Raw genomic sequence first — 18,179 nt, 5'->3', positions numbered from 1 at the left:
GAAAATATTGTGCAGGCACACAGGATTTAAGAGAGGAAACAAATGAAAATATTTAACTATAATAACCTCATTTGGATATTAATCTAACTACATAAGGAGCCATATGAAAACTTTTATCACACTAGTATCAGAAGCTAGCATGTGTTTAATCAAAAAGGATCATTCAGGTTACTGAGTGGAAATACACAGCATAAGGTAGAAAAGAAGACCAAAAATAGAATTGTTAGAAGCCATTTCACCCACCAATACAACATCAAGATGATCATTTTCAAATAGCATATAACTGTTCCACTTACTACACTGAGAATGGCTTACTACCACTAGGTCTAATAGAAAAAAAAATAAGTTTTCCATTTGACCTACCATTTTAACGTTGGAAAATATTTATCCCCCAGAAATTTTCAACTTAAAAGATTGTACTACTTTAAATCCATTCTTTGCAACCACCATTTTTGTTTTAATAATATTTGAACTTGAAATGGAAGTAAAGAAATAAATAAACCTCCAACTTAGAAGCCAAGTTTTTCAAGACAACAGTTCAAGAAAAAACAATTCTTTTAAGGCTGTCCTATGGCACTTATTTGACCCACTTTTCTAAAACTTTCAAAGAACCTTGTAGAGACTTGAAAAGTTAGGCCAATTAACTTGCTTCAAAAATTGCTATCTTATGATTTTCCTTTAGAGCTAAAGAGAATGTTATGAGATTATTAAGAATTCACCATGAACAGCCAGTTGAGCCGTCTTCTGGATCTAGTTTGTTGGGCACCACAAAGAAGCTTTGGGTTGCTCCCCAGGACCTCTCATACTTTCAGTACTACCCTTTGGATATGGTTGAGTTTCTGCTGGCCTGTGTGGCAACTGTGACATTCATCATCACTAAACACTATCTGTTTTGTTGCCAGTTAGCTAAAACAGAAAATAAAAGGGGAATAGTATATTCAGCCTGAAACTAGGAGTTCTGACAGAAGGGCATCTCCCAGTATACTCCAGCAAAAAGCTGTTACAATGCTAGAGTCGCTACTGTTGTGAGAACTTTTCACAACCTATCATAATTAACTCACAGTTTCTGTTCCAGAGACTTAATTCCTGGTTAAAGAGTATAAATATTTCAGGTCAAAGAAAAATCAAACATTGGGGAAGAATAAATTATATGAACCTATGTGGAAACTTAATAGTGTAATTTATTAGTCATACCAATAAACTTGATGAGCTTAATTTTGATTATTCATCAAGATAAGACCATAAGAATTCACTCATAGTATCAATATGGTTTCTCAAATTCTCAGCCTTCTTTAGCTTCATTTTGGTGCAGAATTTTGTATATTGAACTTTCTTGAATAAAGCACTCAATAATTATAATTGTGTAAAAAGCCTAACTAACTCTTCTTTTTGGGTTTCAGAGACCAGTATTGCTGTGGTCTTTTACCTTATATCTAGCTTCAGCATCAATTTTCTCCTGAGCATCTGGAAGGATATTTGCCTTCTTCTAGCTAAGTCACTTCCCAATAGAATGTATGTGGAATTAGAAACACAATGATTGCTATCTGCTTTCCACAGTTGAGCTATTGAAGAAAATATTTGGTTTCATTAGTTCATCATTATTTTCTCTTAATCCTTCAGATAAATTTAACTGGTTACCCATTCTCATAACCATACTTTGAAAATAGATACTAGATCTCAATTTTAGGTTGTGGTAATAGAGAACAGGAACAGGAAAGACTTGCTGAATTTTGCTCTCTCTTCAAATAGGACACAATGTTACCTATATTTGTTACAATTATTTTGTGAAATGTAATGAGTTTTGGTAGACAGTTGCAGTTATGTTTACTATTCTATAATCTGTAATTATGATGAACTTGTCTAATTTTCCTCTTTTCTCAGTAGTTAATTGCCTTATCCCACCCATAACACTAGTAAAGGATCTAAATCATTTGGAATGACTGAAAATAAAATCATCTTACTTTTCCTTCAAAACTCAGCATGTTATCTATTATAATAATCACTAACACTGAAAGCAATACAAAAATTATATAAATTGTGTGGAAAATAGATAAATAAAAACACAAGTAGTACAAAGTCTCTCCTTTAAGGAAAATATCACAAAACATTTTTATGATCAAAAGGGCCCAAATTGAGGAATAGTTATGATTTTAGTCAGCTTTTTCACCACTGTGAATAAAAGACCCACCAAAACAATTGTAGAAAAGGAAAAGTTTATTTGAAGGCTCACAGTTTCAGAGATTTTATTCCATAGAAACCTGGCTGCATCCCTTGAGGCTACAAGTGAGTAGAACATGTGGCAGAAGAGTGTGCTGGAGAGAAGCAGTTCATATGATGATCACGATGCACAGAGCAAGATTCCACTTGCCAGATACAAAATATATTCCCCAAAGCCATGCCCCTAATGACCTGCATCCTCTAGCCACAACCTACCTGCCTCCAATTACCACTCAATTAATCCCATCAGGTCATTAATTCACTGATTGGCTTAAGGTACTCACAACCCAATCATTTTCTGTCTGAACCATCTCATTGTCTCTCAAGTGAGCTTTTGGAGTACACCTCACATCCAAACTACAAGAGTTAACTATCTTTTTTGGTATGAAGACCACAATCCAAGCCTCATATGAAATATTCTCTGCCTTAAGCTATTAATTCAAAATAAATATTAAAACTAAATTTTTTTAGATCTTTCTTCCCACTTCTTTATTGGTGCATTATAATTGTAAAAACTGACAGGAATTAATGTGACATATTTGTAAATGCATAAAAATACACAATATAAAAATATAATTTGGCCAATATTACCCCCAGCACTTTTTCACTCCCTGCCCACCTCCTACCATGTGGTCCCTTTCATCTCCTTATCTCCCTTTGATTTTTATGAGGTCTGAACCCATCTTTCCTTTTCTTCTCTAGTGTGCATATATGAGAGAAAACATAAAACCCTGATCTTCTGAGTATGACTGTTTTTGTTTAATAAAAATGTTTCTAGTTCCATCCATTTTCACACAAATGATGTAATTTCATTTTTTTTTTTTTTGTGGCTGAATAAAACTCCATTAGGTAAATATACTATATTTTCTTTACCCATTCATTCATTGATAGACAACTCAGCTGGTTCTATAGTTTGGCTGTTGTGAATTGTGCTGCTATAAACATGGGTATGAATTTATCACTGTAAAAAAATGACTTTAATTCTTTAGGGTAGGTACCAAGAAGTAGTATATAGCTGGGCCATTTGATGGTTCTATGCCTAGCTTTTTGAGTAAACTGCATACTGATTTCCACAGCAGTTGTACTAATTGAAAAAACCACATTCTCTTCAGCGTTTATCATCCCTTTTATTCTTTTTATTAATATGGTTTTTAAATGATTAATTAGTTTATTCTAATTAGGTACATATTGAATGGAAAGTGACCACAACACTCGGAGCAACCAAGAGATCTATATTGCGGTGGTGTCTCATTGACAAGGAACAAAGAGAAAAAGAGAGTGGAGGGTGAGAGAGAGTAAGAGAGAGAGTTCCGGTAGGAGAAGGTCTTATATCCCTTATGCTATGCTGCTTAAATCTAACAGCGTCTCTGGATTTGCAAGCTGCCTTGTTGGCATACAATGATTGGATCACACAGTAGTTGCTAAGGGTGTGATCTTCTGCTTTCAGGCAGACCAAGCAGGGGTTCGAATTGAGTTTCTGTTGCACCAGACCGGTGGGGGTCGAGTGTTCAGCCTTGAGTGGGGTTGAGATTCAGTCTTGAGTGGGATTGAGTGTTCAGACTTGAGGCAAACAAGCAATAAGGAATCAGATGGATGGGGGTCGAGTGTTCAGCCCACCCTTCAGCTAGCATTTGTTCAGCCTGCTCTACAACTAACATATAGTAGCAGAATGCATTTTTCTTCATTGTACACAATTGCAGCACAAATTTTCATTTCTCTGGTTGTACACGATGTAGTGTTGCACCATATGTGCAGTCATACATGTACCTAGGGTAATGATATCCATTGCAAAAGAGAGAGTGGGGGGTGCCCCCAAGGCCCCTCCCCTTCCCACCCTCCCCTTTGCCCAATCAAAGCTCCTCCATTATTCTTACCCCCCACCATGGATCAGCATGCCCTTATCAGAAAGAACATTCAGACTTTAGTTTTGGGGGATTGGCTTATGTGGCTTAGCATGATATTCTCCAACTCCATCCATTTACCTGCAAATGCCATAATTTTATTCTCTTTTAGTGCTGAGCAATAATCCATTGGGTATGTGTACCACAGTTTCTTTATTCATTCATCATTGAAGGGCACCTAGTTTGCTTCCAAAGTTTAACTATTGCAAATTGAGCTGCTATAAACATTAATATGACTGATTTACTATAGTATGCTGATTTTAAGTCCTTTGAGTGTAGACCAAGAGTGGATTAGCTGGGTTAATTCCAAGTTTTCTAAAGAATCTTCATGCTGCTTTCCAGATCGGTTGCACCACTTTGTAGTTCCACCACCAATGTATGAGTGTGCCTTTCTCCCTATATCGTTGCCAACACTTATTCTTCTTTATATTCTTGATAAGTGCCATTCTGCCTATTTTAAATTACCTTTATTTTTTTCCAAGCTCCCTCCTTTTTGTGAATTCACATACACATAACAGAGAAAATATTGTGCCTTTGATTGTTTGGGATTGGCTTATTTAACTTAGCATGATATTCTCTGTTAACACAAAAAGACCCAGATGAAAGCAAACTTCACAAATCAGCTCAGCACTTTATTCAGGAATGAAATTTCACACAGGAGCAGGGGATGCAGGGACAAAATTACACTATGGCGGGACCCACTTTCCACTGGAAAATAAACTCCAAAACAAACAAACAAAAAAAGGACTGGGCTTATATAAGTTATTCTGAAAGGTGGTCTAGTGAGCATTTCAATTTTCTTTGGGCACCCAGGAATTTGGAATTTGTTCTATCCATTAGTGAAGGGGTCAGTTTTAGTACTTAGGATTTGGGGTCTGTTTTATGGGGAGAAATGGGAGGGAGTCTAGGACCAGTGGTCAGTTTCTGGGATTTATCATACTGGACCTGATGGAGGGCCTGGGGTCAGTGGTTGGTATCTGGAAAGTATTTGTTTACAGAAGGATTAATGCTTTGGCCTTTTCCCAGAGTTTGCCTTTCCAGTTTTGATGGATACCTCTTCCTCAGGTTTTGTTTTATCATCAGGAAAAAAATGTATTGGGAAAGAATCAATGTATGGCTTTCCTTTTCAATCTCCTTTTCCTGGGTCTCACTACTTTGGGGGGTTGTGATTTTCCATATCTAATATTCTCCAGCACCATCCATTTACCAGCTAATTCTATAATTTCATCCTTATTTAAGGCTGAGTAATATTCCATTGTCTATATATACAACATTTTTATTATACATTTATCTGTTGAAGGGCATCTAGGTTAGTTCCATAGTTTGGCTATTGTGAGTTGAGCTACTACAAAAAAAAAAAAATATGATGTGGCTGCATCACTGTTGTATGCTGATTTTCATTCCTTTGGGTATAAACCTAGAAGGGGAATAGCTGGGTCAAATGGTGGTTCCATTCCAAGTTTTCTGAGAAGTTTGCACACTATTTCATGATGATTGCATTAATTTGCACTCCCACCAGCAATGTATGAGTGTACATTTTCCCCACATCCTTGCCAACCATTACTGCTGCTTCTATCCTTTTATAGACTGCTTGAGCTCTTTAATTTTTAATTTTTTAATTGTTACTTAGTTATGCATGACAGTAGTTAATTGTTACTTAGTTACGCATGACAGTAGAACACAGTTTGACACATCATACATAAATGAGGAACAGCTTCTCATTCTTCTAGTTGTATACAATGTAGAATTACACCAGATGTGTAGTCCCATATGCATATAGGGTAATACAGTTTGATTCATTTTACACACACCCTCCCCTCCCTTCACTCCCTGCTGCTCAATCCAAAGTAACTCTATTCTTCCCTAACAACCCCCTCTATCATGATTATCATCTACATATTAGAGAAAACATTCAGCCTTTGGTATATGAGATGGGCTTGTTTCACATAGCATGGTATTCTCCAGCTGCATCCATTTACCATAAAATGCCATAATTTCATTATTCTTTAAGGCTGAGTATTATTTTGTTGTGTATATATACCACATTTTCTTTATCCATTCATCTGTTGAAGGACATCAGGTTGGGTCCAGGGTTTAGCTTTTGTGAATTGAGGCACAACAAGCATTGATGTGGTTGTGTCACTGTAGTATGCTGATTTTAAGTCCTATGTTTATAAACTGTGGAGTGGGAAATATGAGTCAAATAGTGGTTCCATTCCAAGTTTTCTGAGGAACTTTCACTCTGCTTTCATAATGGTTGCACCAATTTGCACTCCCACCAGCAATGTATGGGCATACCTTTTTCCCCACATCCTCACCAACATTTTTGTTGCATGTATTATTGATAATTGCCATTCTAACTGTGAGAGAAAATCTTGGTTTTGATTTGCCTTTCTCTAATTTCTAGAGATGTTCAAGATTTTTTCATACATTTGTTAATTGATTGTATATCTTCTTCTGTGAAGTGTCTGTTCAGTTCCTTAGCACATTTATTGATTGTGTTATTTGGGTTTTTTGGTGTTGAGTTTATTGAGTTCTTTATATATCCTGTAGGTTAATACTTTAACTGAGATGTGCTGCACCCCTCCCCTGACTCAGGCAATGGCAAGGCCCTACTGAGGTGGATGGCGCAAGGCGTCCATCCTCTGGAGGAGCGCAGTATGTTTCTGGGAATGGGCTAATTTGTTTTTGTATTCCTTTAATAAGTATAGTTGTGACTTCTCATATGACCATTGAGTATGACGGAAAAAACATGACTTTCCCAATTAATGCAACTACTTCTAAAGAATGGATCTGTTTGCTCTAAATGCAATGATTCAGCTGTGGAGAGTAAATTGTTAATGTCTAATGAAAAACTCCCTGTATTCCTGTCAAGGAAGTTTTTGAGAAATTAAATTAAAATCTAGAGAAGAAAAATTAATGTTAAGAAGACAGATTAGTGCTTAGTACTGGGCAACTTGTTCCTGTGCACAATGGTTTGTGCTCTTACTCTTGTTTGATTAAAATTAATAACAAGTCAACCACTTGCCATAACCATGGCACCGGTTCCAGTCAGTAAGTAAAGAAAGAATAGTCAAGGTATAGGCCAATAGTTTGAGACATTTGTAATTATTATTAAAAGTTAACTAAGCAGAAACAGCTCAAAGCAAAACACGAACTGAAAGTACAAATGTTTGCTTATGCATAAGCCAAGATACATTCTTCTATTCTGATTGTAGCTAGGTAATATTTTGTTTCTTTGAATAATGATTCCTGTTTTGTAACCACAAAGTACTGTGAGCCTGCCAAAATGAAAAGTATATATGATCAACTTCACAAGTAAAGATTGGGATCAACACCTGCACTTTGGTGTCTGTGTTGTTTCTCCACCCCTCTTTCGCCAACTCCTCACCATCCGTTCGTCTCCTGAGACCCCCTGTTGGAGCTGGTCTCCGACAGAGATGTATTTGGTAAAAATTTTCTATACCAATCTTAGGCTCCCTCTTCACATTATTGATTGTTTCCTTTGCTGACAAGAAGCTTTTGGTTTGAATTCATCCCATTTATTGACACTTGATTTTACTTCTTGGGTTTAAGGAGGCTTGTTAAGGAAGTCAGTTCCTAAGCCATATTGGTAAATATTTGGGCCTACATTTTCTTCTATTAGCTACCCAATCTCTATTTTAATGCTTGAGTCTTTGATGCACTTTGAGTTGAGTTTTGTGCAGATGCGAGATAGTGGTTTGATTTCATTTTGTTACATACAGATTTCCAGTTTTACCAGAACCATTTATTGAAAAGGATATTTTTTCTGCTATGAATGTTTTTGATGCTTTTGTCTAATATGAGATAACTGTATCTATGGGTTTGTCTCTGTGTCTTCTATTATACCATTGGTCTATGTGTCTGTTTTGGTGCCAATACCATGCTGTTCTTGTTACTATGGCTTTGTAGTATAGTTTAAGATCTGGTATTGTGATGCCTCCCACTTTGCTCTTCTTGCTAAGGATTGCTTTTGCTATTCTGGCTCTCTTATTTTTCCAAATAAATTTCACAATTGCTTTTTCTATTTCTATAGAGAATGCCATTGTAATTTTAATAGGAATTGAATTAAATCTGTATAAAATTTCTGGTAGCATGGCAATTTGGCAATATTAATTCTGCCTAACCAAGAGCATGGGAGATCTTTCCATCTTCTAAAGGCTTCTTCAATTCCTTTCCTTAGTGTTCTGTAGTTTTTATTGCAGAGGTCTTTCACCTCTCTTGTTGATTGAATTCCAAGTGTGTGTGTGTGTGTGTGTGTGTGTGTGTGTGTATATATATATATATATATAGAGAGAGAGAGAGAGGGGCTATACTAAATGGGCTAATATTCCTAATTTCTTTGCAGTTGATTCATCACTGATTTATAGAAACATGTTCAGTTTATGGGTCTTGATTTTAAGTACTGCTACTTAGCTGAATTCATTTATTAATTCTAGAAGTTTTCCAGTGGAATTTTTTGAATCTTCTAAATATAGAATCATGTCATTGGTAGATAGTGATAATGTGGGTTCTTCTTTTCCTATTCATATTTTTTTGATTTATTTTATTTTTTAACGGCTGTGGCTAGAGATTTCAAGACTAGATGAATAGAAATATTGAAAGACGACATTCCTTTCTTGTTCCAGTTTTTATAGGAAATACTTTCAATGTTTCTCCATTTAGAATGATGTTGGCCTTAGGTTTAGCATAGATAGCCTTCATATTGTTAAAGCATGTTTCTACTATCCCTAATTTTTCTAGTATTTTGAGTATAAAGGGGGGATGTGTTGTGTCAACTGCATTTTCTGCATCTATTGAGATGATCATATGATTCTTTTCTTTAAGTCTATTGATGTGATGAATGACATATATTGATTTCCATATATTGAACCAACTTTGCATCCCTGGAATGAACCCCACTTGATGGTGGAGCACTATTTTTTTAATATTTTTTTTTTGTATGTGATTTGCCAGAATTTTTTGAGAATTTTTTATTTCTATGTTCATCAGGGATATTAATCTAAAGTTTTCTTTCCTTAATGTGTCTTTGTCTGCTTTTGGTATCAGGGTGATACTAACCTCCTAGAATGAGTTGGAAGTGTTCTCTCCTTTTCAATTGCATGGAATAATTTGAGGAGTATTGGTGTTGATTTTTCTTTGAAGATCTTATAGAACTCAGTTAAGAATCTGTCTAGTCCTCATCTTTTCTTGGTTGGTAGGCTTTTGATGGCATCTTCTATCCCATTGCTTGAAATTGATCTGTTTAAATTATGCATGGCCTCCTCAGTCAGGTGGGATAGGTCACATGTCTCTAGAAATTTGTTGATGTCTTTGAGATTTTCTATTTTACTGGAGTATAAATAATTAAAATAGTTTCTAATTATCTTGTGTATTTCAATAGAGTCCATTGTGTTATTTCCTTTTTCATCAGGAATTTTAGTATTTTGAGTTTTCTCTCTTCTTTTCTTTGTTAGCATGGCTAAGTTTTTATCAATTTTATTTTTTATTCAAAGAATCAAATTTTGTTTTGTTAATTTTTTGAATTGCTTTTTCCGTGTCAGTTTCATTGATGTTAGTTTGATTTTAATTATTTTGTGCCTTCTACTGCTTTTGGTGTGATTGTTCTTCTTTATCTCGGATGTGAAGTTATAATATTAGTTCATTTATTCATTGATGTTCTCTCCTTTAATGAGTGATCTCAATGCAATGAACTTTCTGCTTGACACTGCATTCATAGTGTCCCAGAAATTTTGATATGTTTATCAGTTTACTTATATAACTCTAAGGTTTTTTTTTAATTTCTTCCTTGATTTCTTCTGCTATCCATTTGCCATTTAATAGTGCATTATTTAGTCTCCAGGCATTGGAGTAGACTCTATGTTTTATTTTATCATTGAATTCTAATTTCATTCAATTATAATCTGATAAAATGTATGGTAGTACCTCTATTTTTTGTATATGCTTAGAGTGGCTTTGTGGCATTGATATGGACTATTTTAGAGAAGGGTCTATGGGTTGCTGAAAAGAATGTATATTTGCTCATTGATGAATGAAATACTCTGTATATGTCCATTCAGTCCAAATTTTGATTATATTACTTGCTTCTATTGTTACATTGTTTAGTTTTTGTTTTGAGGATCTATCCAGTGGTGAGAGAGGTATATTAAAGTCACCCTGTATGATTTTGTTGTGCTCTATTTGATTCCTGAAATTGAAAAGGTTTTTTGTTTTCTTTTCTTTTCTTTTCTTTTCTTTTGTTGGGTGTACATAGATGCTCCATTTTGGGGCATAAATATTTACAATTGTTATTTTCTATGGATATATAATTCCCTTAAAAATTATGAAATGGCCTTCTTTGTCCCTTCGGACTAATTTTGGCTTGAAGTCCACTTTATCTTAAATGAGGCTGTAAACTCCTGCTTATTTGTACAGTTCATGTGAGTGATATGTTTTTTTCCATTCTTTTACCTTCAGTCTGTGGATGTCCTTGCCTATGAGGTAAGTCTCCTGGACCAGCATATTGTTGGGTCTTGATTTTTAATCCACTCTGCCAGTCTATGTTTTTTTATTGATTTTAGGCCAACTTGGGAAAGTTATGGAAAATAATATTCCTACAAGACATCCCCCAGGAAAAAAAATGGAAAGATAGTGTGGCTCAGGAGGAGGGAGGAGAAATGAGCCAAACATTAAAACTTTCCCAGTAAATTCTTTCCCAAAAACAATGGGCCCTAAAGGAAGGAGCAAATACTGAAAATCTGGGCCCTGACCTTTTACACTTTTCTATTGCTCATGAGTTCTAAAAGAAGAAAAGCAAATACTGAAGTTCTGGGAAACAAGGAATCCCAGATGAAGAAGAAGAAAGGCAATGGGCAGGATTTGAGTATTTATGCCTCAGGATCTGAGCTTCTAACTCTCCAAGTAATAATGAGTTTCAAATTTTTACAAGTGCATTCCTGAGTTAAAATTTTAACTTGCATAACTAGTTTCCTATACCACTGAGTACAAGTTACCTTGATGAGTCCTACTTCCTCATGTGTTGATGTATAATACCAGAGAAGCACACCAAGGCAAGCAAAGAGTAGAAAGTAAGAAGCTTTATTAAAGTACAACAGACTTCTCCCAGGTGCAAGAAAAGAATGCAAAGGCAGAATCTGTGGGATGAGGAAGTCCTGTTGATACCACCAGGTACTGGTGATGAGTTCTGCTCCCTGAAATGTTGAAGTTTGAACATTAGAGAAGCACACCGAGTCAAGCATATAAAGCAGGGTTTATTTTAAAAGGGGGTAACATAGACTTCTCCTGGGAGGGAGAAGGGGGCCATAGCATCCTGATATCCTAAGAAGGGAGGTATTCTGCTCTTTTTATATGCTCTAGGCTTCCTTTGTTCTCCTGCCTTTCCCCCCTTATCTTTTTCCTTCTTGTGTATGTGACTAGGCCCAGGAATGCCTGGTGGGAGGACCCAAAGGTGTGAATCAAGTGGGCTGAAGGGGGAAAGGGGGAAAGAACAGCCAAGGACACAATAACAACCTTATAGCTTCCTGTAGGGAGGGAAAATTCCTGGAACAGGTTACCTTAGCAACAGGTTGGGGGGGGGGGGGTTCTTGATAAGGGTGGAGAAAGAGCTCTGAAGGAATTAACATTTCAGTCCCTCAGGGAACAGTCTCTAACTTGCAGGATTCACTCAAAATTGGCCTCCTTGATCCTCCCTGACTCGATTTACCTATCTATACTGACTGCCTAATTCTGGCTTCACTGTCCCTTTTATATGTCTAAAGTTTCCCTTGTTCTCCTGCATTCTTCTCCCTATCTTATTCATTTCCCCTCATCCTGCACAGTGACTGGGGATGTCAGTGGAATGGCCAGGGATGAGCAGTGGGCTGGAAGGGCCAAGGTGGAGTGGTAGGCAGGAAGGGAGCAGCAGCTCAGGAGGCATTGATTGGTAGCTCCCTGTCAGCTCAGGAGTTGCTTCATTAACAACATTTTTGGGAGAGGTAGTATCAAAGGGCTTTAGAGACACAAACATTGCATTCTCCCAGGGGCTGTTTCCAATTTCCCAGACTCAAATCAGACTCCATTTTCTCAGTCTGACCTAATTTACCTAACTACCTGTCTTTAAATTTGGTTTCAACTGTCCAAACCAATACGTCCACAGTCTCCAATGATTAATCCACCCTCATTGTAAACTGTAGAACTCAGACTTCTGTAACCCACAGGCCATTTCCATAACCAGAAAATTAGCCCTGTCTTGCCTGATTATTGACTGCACTGTAGGGGGGAAAAAAAAAAAGAAAAGTTTATTGATCTATTTGAGGTTTGATCCTATCCTGGTTATTTGTAATTTTCATTATGGTGCTGAAACCATGCTGGTTATTATTGCTTACAATAGAGAAGTAGACTTTTACGACCCTTACAAAGACATGCTTACAAAACTTAGGAAGAACAATATTACCATCCACTGTTTAGAAACAGTTTGTAATTAGAACAGGTCAGCATGGTTCAATGTGACCTAGAATTACCTTGGAATTTCCCTGCACAGTGGAAACTTAAAAGTCAGATGTCATCCTGCTATCTTTCAAAAGTCAAAGGTGAACCCGTTCAGACCCTTTTGGAAAACTCCCTGGTACTCACAAAAACTGGAGGGTAAGAAAGGCAGACTATGCTTCTCCTGAGAGGGACACTCCCTTGAAAGTGTCCCCTTTTCTCTTTTCCTGTCCCTTCAATAAACCAACTTATGCCTGTTACACTTAGCAACAAGTATAAAATCTTTCTGGAATGACCACAAAAATCAGGATGAAAAAGGACTTCCATGGCTGCCTTAGCTGAGTGGCACAGCTCATGCCCTGTCACAGCATGGAAAGGATGAAGTCCTGAAACATGCTGCCACATGGATGAACCTTCAAGACATAATTGCAAGTATTGATATCAATCACCAAAACCCTTAACAATTATTTGAAAATGTTGAAATCAATCATTAAAACTCAAATGTTATATAAAATGCCCTCAGAATTAGCGTATCTACAGACAGGAGGAATTGATTAGATATTACCAAGGAATAAAGGATGTAGAATGGTTAGAGGTACTGGGAGAATTTGGATTGCTAAAATGCTTCAACACTGAATGTTAACTGAGGTTTACAATTCTGAGATTCTTCTCTGAGATTGAACAATTGAAATATATACTTAAAAATGGAGAGTTTTATCTCATGTGAATTATATGCAAACCAAGATTTTACGGGGGCGGGGGGGGCAATCTGTTAAACAATGATACCTAAGAAATGTTGATTCAACAATATATTTACCTTACTTCCAATCAAATAATCTACAGGCATAAGTCACTTAACTTGCCACCATCTTCACAGTGTTCTAAAAGTCTTAACATAAGACAGGTGTATTGCAAATGAAGGATCATCAATTCTTAACGGTGGGAAAGCCTTTATAATCATGAGATCCATTACACATACACAAATACCATATCACCTAACCTTTGATTTTTCTACTTGGCATCTAGAAAGTCTAAATGTTTGCTTACATATTTACTTTGATATGCATAAATTACATTTTAACTAAGTAATGATTTCTTCATGGATATCAGCAAGAGCAGAGGGAATTCAATGTGAAAGGAAGCCTTTCATTTCACCAGGATGTCAATGAAAATGACTGCAGTTCGGCTACTGCTACACCTGAGTAATACTTTGGTTCTGGAAACTGTGAAAAGGTGCTGATGTGGTCAGTGCAATTCAGCCACTGGATCAAGTTTAAGACAACACTGAAGGAGCTCACACAGAGTGGGCATGTGGTTACTGTTTTAAAACCTTCAGGTTCCATTTTTGTGGATGGTGACAAATCATTTGCCATTAAATTTAAGAGCTATCCTTCATCATCTTCCAGAAAAAATGTATATAATCTTTATACTCAATTACTTGGTTCAATGGATTATGAGATGCCAAAAAATATTTTGAAAATATTATTCAATATTCCAAGAAATTATCATTCAATTTTATTATTATATAGAAACATATATAGAGATGCAGTTTCGAACAAGAAACTTATGGCAAGATTACAAGAATCAGTGTTTGATGTTGTTCCTTCAGATGCCATTTGTCCCTGTGGTGATTTGCTGGCTGAAATACTTCAAAAACCATTTGTGTAAACTTTTCATTTTTCTCCTGGTTACACATTGGAAATGTTTTAGTCAGCTGTTTTGCTGCTGTGACTAAATGATCTGACCAGAACAACTTAGAGAAGGAAGTTTATTTGAGGGTTCACAGATTCAGATGTCTTAGTCCATAGAAAGCTAGCTATATTCCTCAGGGATTGAGATGAGACTGAAAATCATGGTGGGAGAGGGTGCCCCAGGGAAGCAGCTTACATCATAGTGATCAGAAAGCAGAGAAAGACTTCACTGGCCAGATACAAATACATACACACAGCCACTCCCCAAGTCCCACCTCCTTTAGCCACACCATACCACATCAGTTATCACTCAATCCCTATTAGGGGATTAAATTAATGATTGGATTAAGATTCTTGCAACCCAATCATTTCTCCTCTGAAACTGCTCGCATTGTCTCACATGTGAGCTTTTGGGGGACACCTCACACCCAAACCGTAACAGAAAAGTATGGTTAGAGATATCTCTTTTCTCCTTTCTATGCTCCTGTTATATATTTTCAGAACTATGTGATCAAATGACATTCATGGAAGTGAAAAAAATATGCTATATATGCTTTATTTTGAATTTTGGTTCAAATCATTTAATGAGAAGAAAGGGAATCAGTTTTACAGTGAAATACTAGGCGAGGACTTCTCTTGGCAACTGCATATTTGTTTTATTTATTTTTGAAAACTAATTTTACACTTCACTAAATGTCTTGATGGACACTTACACAAAGATCGAGCCCTTGTGCTGTGATGGAAAGATCTTGAAGCTGTTCATTGACTTCTTGATTGATTAATTGAAACTTGTGGCAGATAAGGGAATATTCACATCATTGCCAAATATTTGTTACCACTGTCCTTACCTTATGGTACATCAGTTAGGTTGAAAACACACATACATGCACACGCACACACAACAACATTAGAACACCACAGCCCCTGCCACTGATATTTGCAAATATTGTATTAACTTCTCTTTTGTGTTCAGTGTATGTTATGCATGATACTATGCTAATTTCATTGTAACTCCATTATAAAAGTCAACTTTTCAAAAGTCAAAAAAAAAAAGAATGAGGTTAATATAACTATGTTTTATTTGGAGACTAAAAGAGAAATAGAGATAAAAATGTTTTTGAAAAATTAATTTGGTGGCAGGTTTTTTATGGTTTCAAAAGATATCAAACACTTCTGAAACTGAATTCTGGTAGGAATGTGTGCCTTTAAGAGCAAGCTTAAGAGTGTGGGAGTCAGAATGGATGTTTGTGTCATAAACTAAGGATAAGAATCAATAATCCATGCATCAATAGAAGTTACTGAATGTAAATAATACAGAGGAAAAGGATGAAGAGAAATGAACAGAATATTAGAGATCTGTGAAATGATAATGAAAGATCTCACAATCATATATTCAGAACTTCAGAATACTAGGAGAAAGAAATAAACAGAAAAATGATTTGGAGAATTAATAACTAAAATCTCACATGTTGTTATGGTTTGTATATGAGGTATCCCCCGAAAACTTCTGTGTTAATGCAGGAAAATCCAGAGGTAAAATGATTGGATTGTGGAAGCTGAAATTAATCAATCCACCCTACTTTGAATGGACTAACTAGGTGGTAACTGTAGGTAAGTGGGGCATGGCTGGAGGGGTTCAATTCCCTGTGGTTCCATCCCCTCTCTTTCTCTATTTTCTGCCCAATATGAATAGAGCAGTGCTCCTCCCCCATGCCTTTCCTCCACAATGTTCTACCTCACCTTGGGCAGAGAGCAATGGAGACAATCCACCATGGAACAACCGCTGAAACTAGGAGCCCAAAATAAAATTTTCTTCTTCTAAGTTGTTCTTGTCAGGTATTTTGGTCACAGCCACAAAATGCTAACAATCATGTATATTAAGTGTTATATATATACATGAGTGTTAGCATCAATATATCTATAGATCCAAGAAGCCAAATGAACTCCAAAAAGGAAAAACCAAATAAAGTCAGACCAAGACAACCTTGTTAATAAACTTCTAAAATATAAGGGCAAATAAAAATCTTAAAACCAGCTAGAGAGATACTACATTGCATATTAAAGATCATTGATGTGAATGGCAATCAATTTTTCCTTCAAAATCATGAAAGTCAAAAAGAAGTGGCAAGTACAGAAAGCAAAATATTGTCAACTGCAAATCTGTATGCAGTTAAAACTCTACTTCTAGCAAGGAAGGGAAATAAAGACATTATCAGATAAGAAAGAAAAGATAGAAAAAAAAATTGTTACTTGCAGACCTATCTTAAGGAATGGCTAACGGAAGCTCAGAAAGAAAATGACCACAGAAGAATTGAATCTTCAAAAAGAAAAAAAGAGCAAGAAAATGGGTAAAAGAGAAGTAATCATAATAAGATATCTTTGACTTGGCAAAATTCTTCTTTATATTTTATAATTGAAGCAAAGGTTAAAAGAGCATCTGATGAGGCACTTTATTCATGTCCGGGAAACACTTCAGACCATTTTGTTTAACACAGGGAGGGTATAGGAAGTAAAATTGAGGTAAACGTCTACATTTTATTTGAAGTAGAAAAATGTTGAAAACAATAATTTGTTATAAGTTATACATGTTTGTATGCTAGATATCTAGAGCAGTCATTGAGAAAACCATATGTAAAAACAAAACAAAAAAAATGACAAAAAAAACTCAAAAACATTATAAGCAAGTGAAAAATGACACCCTTAAAAAAAAAGTTCTGGTGATGGAAATGGAAAAAATGCAGAAACAAAGATATGATAAACAACAAAAAGCAAAGAAAAAAAAATTGACAGGTTTCAGTTTTAAAATGTCAATAATATTTTCAATGTATATAATATAAATATATGAATTTAAAGACAAATTGGCTGGGTGGGTTTTTAAAAAACAAGATTCAATCATATGATATTTACAAGAAACTCACTTCAATGTGACAATAAGTTGAAAGTAAATGAATAGAGAAAAACATCCCATGCAAAGATTCATCAGTAAATACTAGGAGTGGCAGTGTGAATATGAGACAAAGTAAAATGCAGTACAAAAAATTACAAGGAACAAGAAAGGACATTGCATAATGACAAATGTTTTAACCCACTAAGGAGATAATGCAATCCTAACACCCAAACACAAAACATATAGCTTCCAAATGCATGAAACAAAATCTGGTGAAGCTGAAATCAACAAAAAACAACTCAAAAGTTATAGTTGGGGGCATTTAGAGTCCACCCTCACCAACTGACCAAACCATCAACCAGTAGAAAACAAGCAAGTATTAAGAACTGAATAATGTTATCAGGCAACAGGATCTAACCAAAATTTATAGACCATTTCAACCATCAAAGAAAAATGCACATTCTTCTCAAGTACCCATGGAACATTCACAAAGGTAGAGATAAAATATATTTTAGAGAATAAAAATTATATAATATATAGCCCTTGATAAAAATGGAATCAAACTAGAAAGCATTAATAACAAGACAACATGAAAATCCTTAAATAATTGGAAATTAAACAGCACACTTTGAAGTAATCCTACAGTAAATAAGTACATTTCAAATGAAATAAAAACATTCATAGTACTGAGTTGATATCAAAGTACAACATATCAAAATTTGTCAGACGCAACCAAAGCAATTCTGAGAGGAAATCAGTGCATTGATTGTTTACTCTAGAAACAGAGGAGAGGCATCAAATCTTTCTTATATGAAGAAATTAGAAAAGGAAGAGTAATTAAATCCAAACAATAAGGACAGCAATAATAAAGATAAGAGCACAAATCCATGAAAATAAAAGTAGAAATATGAGAAACAAAAATCTTGCTTTTTAAAAATAAAATTGAAAACATTCCAGCAACAACAAAGACAAAAGAGAGGAGATACAAACAACTAAGAT

The 18,179-nt window shown here is 35.6% G+C and overlaps 1 pseudogene; it reads left to right on the top strand.

The window, feature by feature from the left end:
- The window catches only part of LOC143405656 (UDP-glucuronosyltransferase 2B31-like), a 75,316-nt pseudogene that overhangs the window by 17,185 nt on the left and 39,952 nt on the right, over positions 1-18,179 (top strand).

The sequence above is a fragment of the Callospermophilus lateralis genome, chromosome 8 (assembly GCF_048772815.1).
Source record: "Callospermophilus lateralis isolate mCalLat2 chromosome 8, mCalLat2.hap1, whole genome shotgun sequence".
Taxonomy (NCBI): domain Eukaryota; kingdom Metazoa; phylum Chordata; class Mammalia; order Rodentia; family Sciuridae; genus Callospermophilus; species Callospermophilus lateralis.
This window is presented reverse-complemented; position numbering and strand designations above follow the sequence as displayed.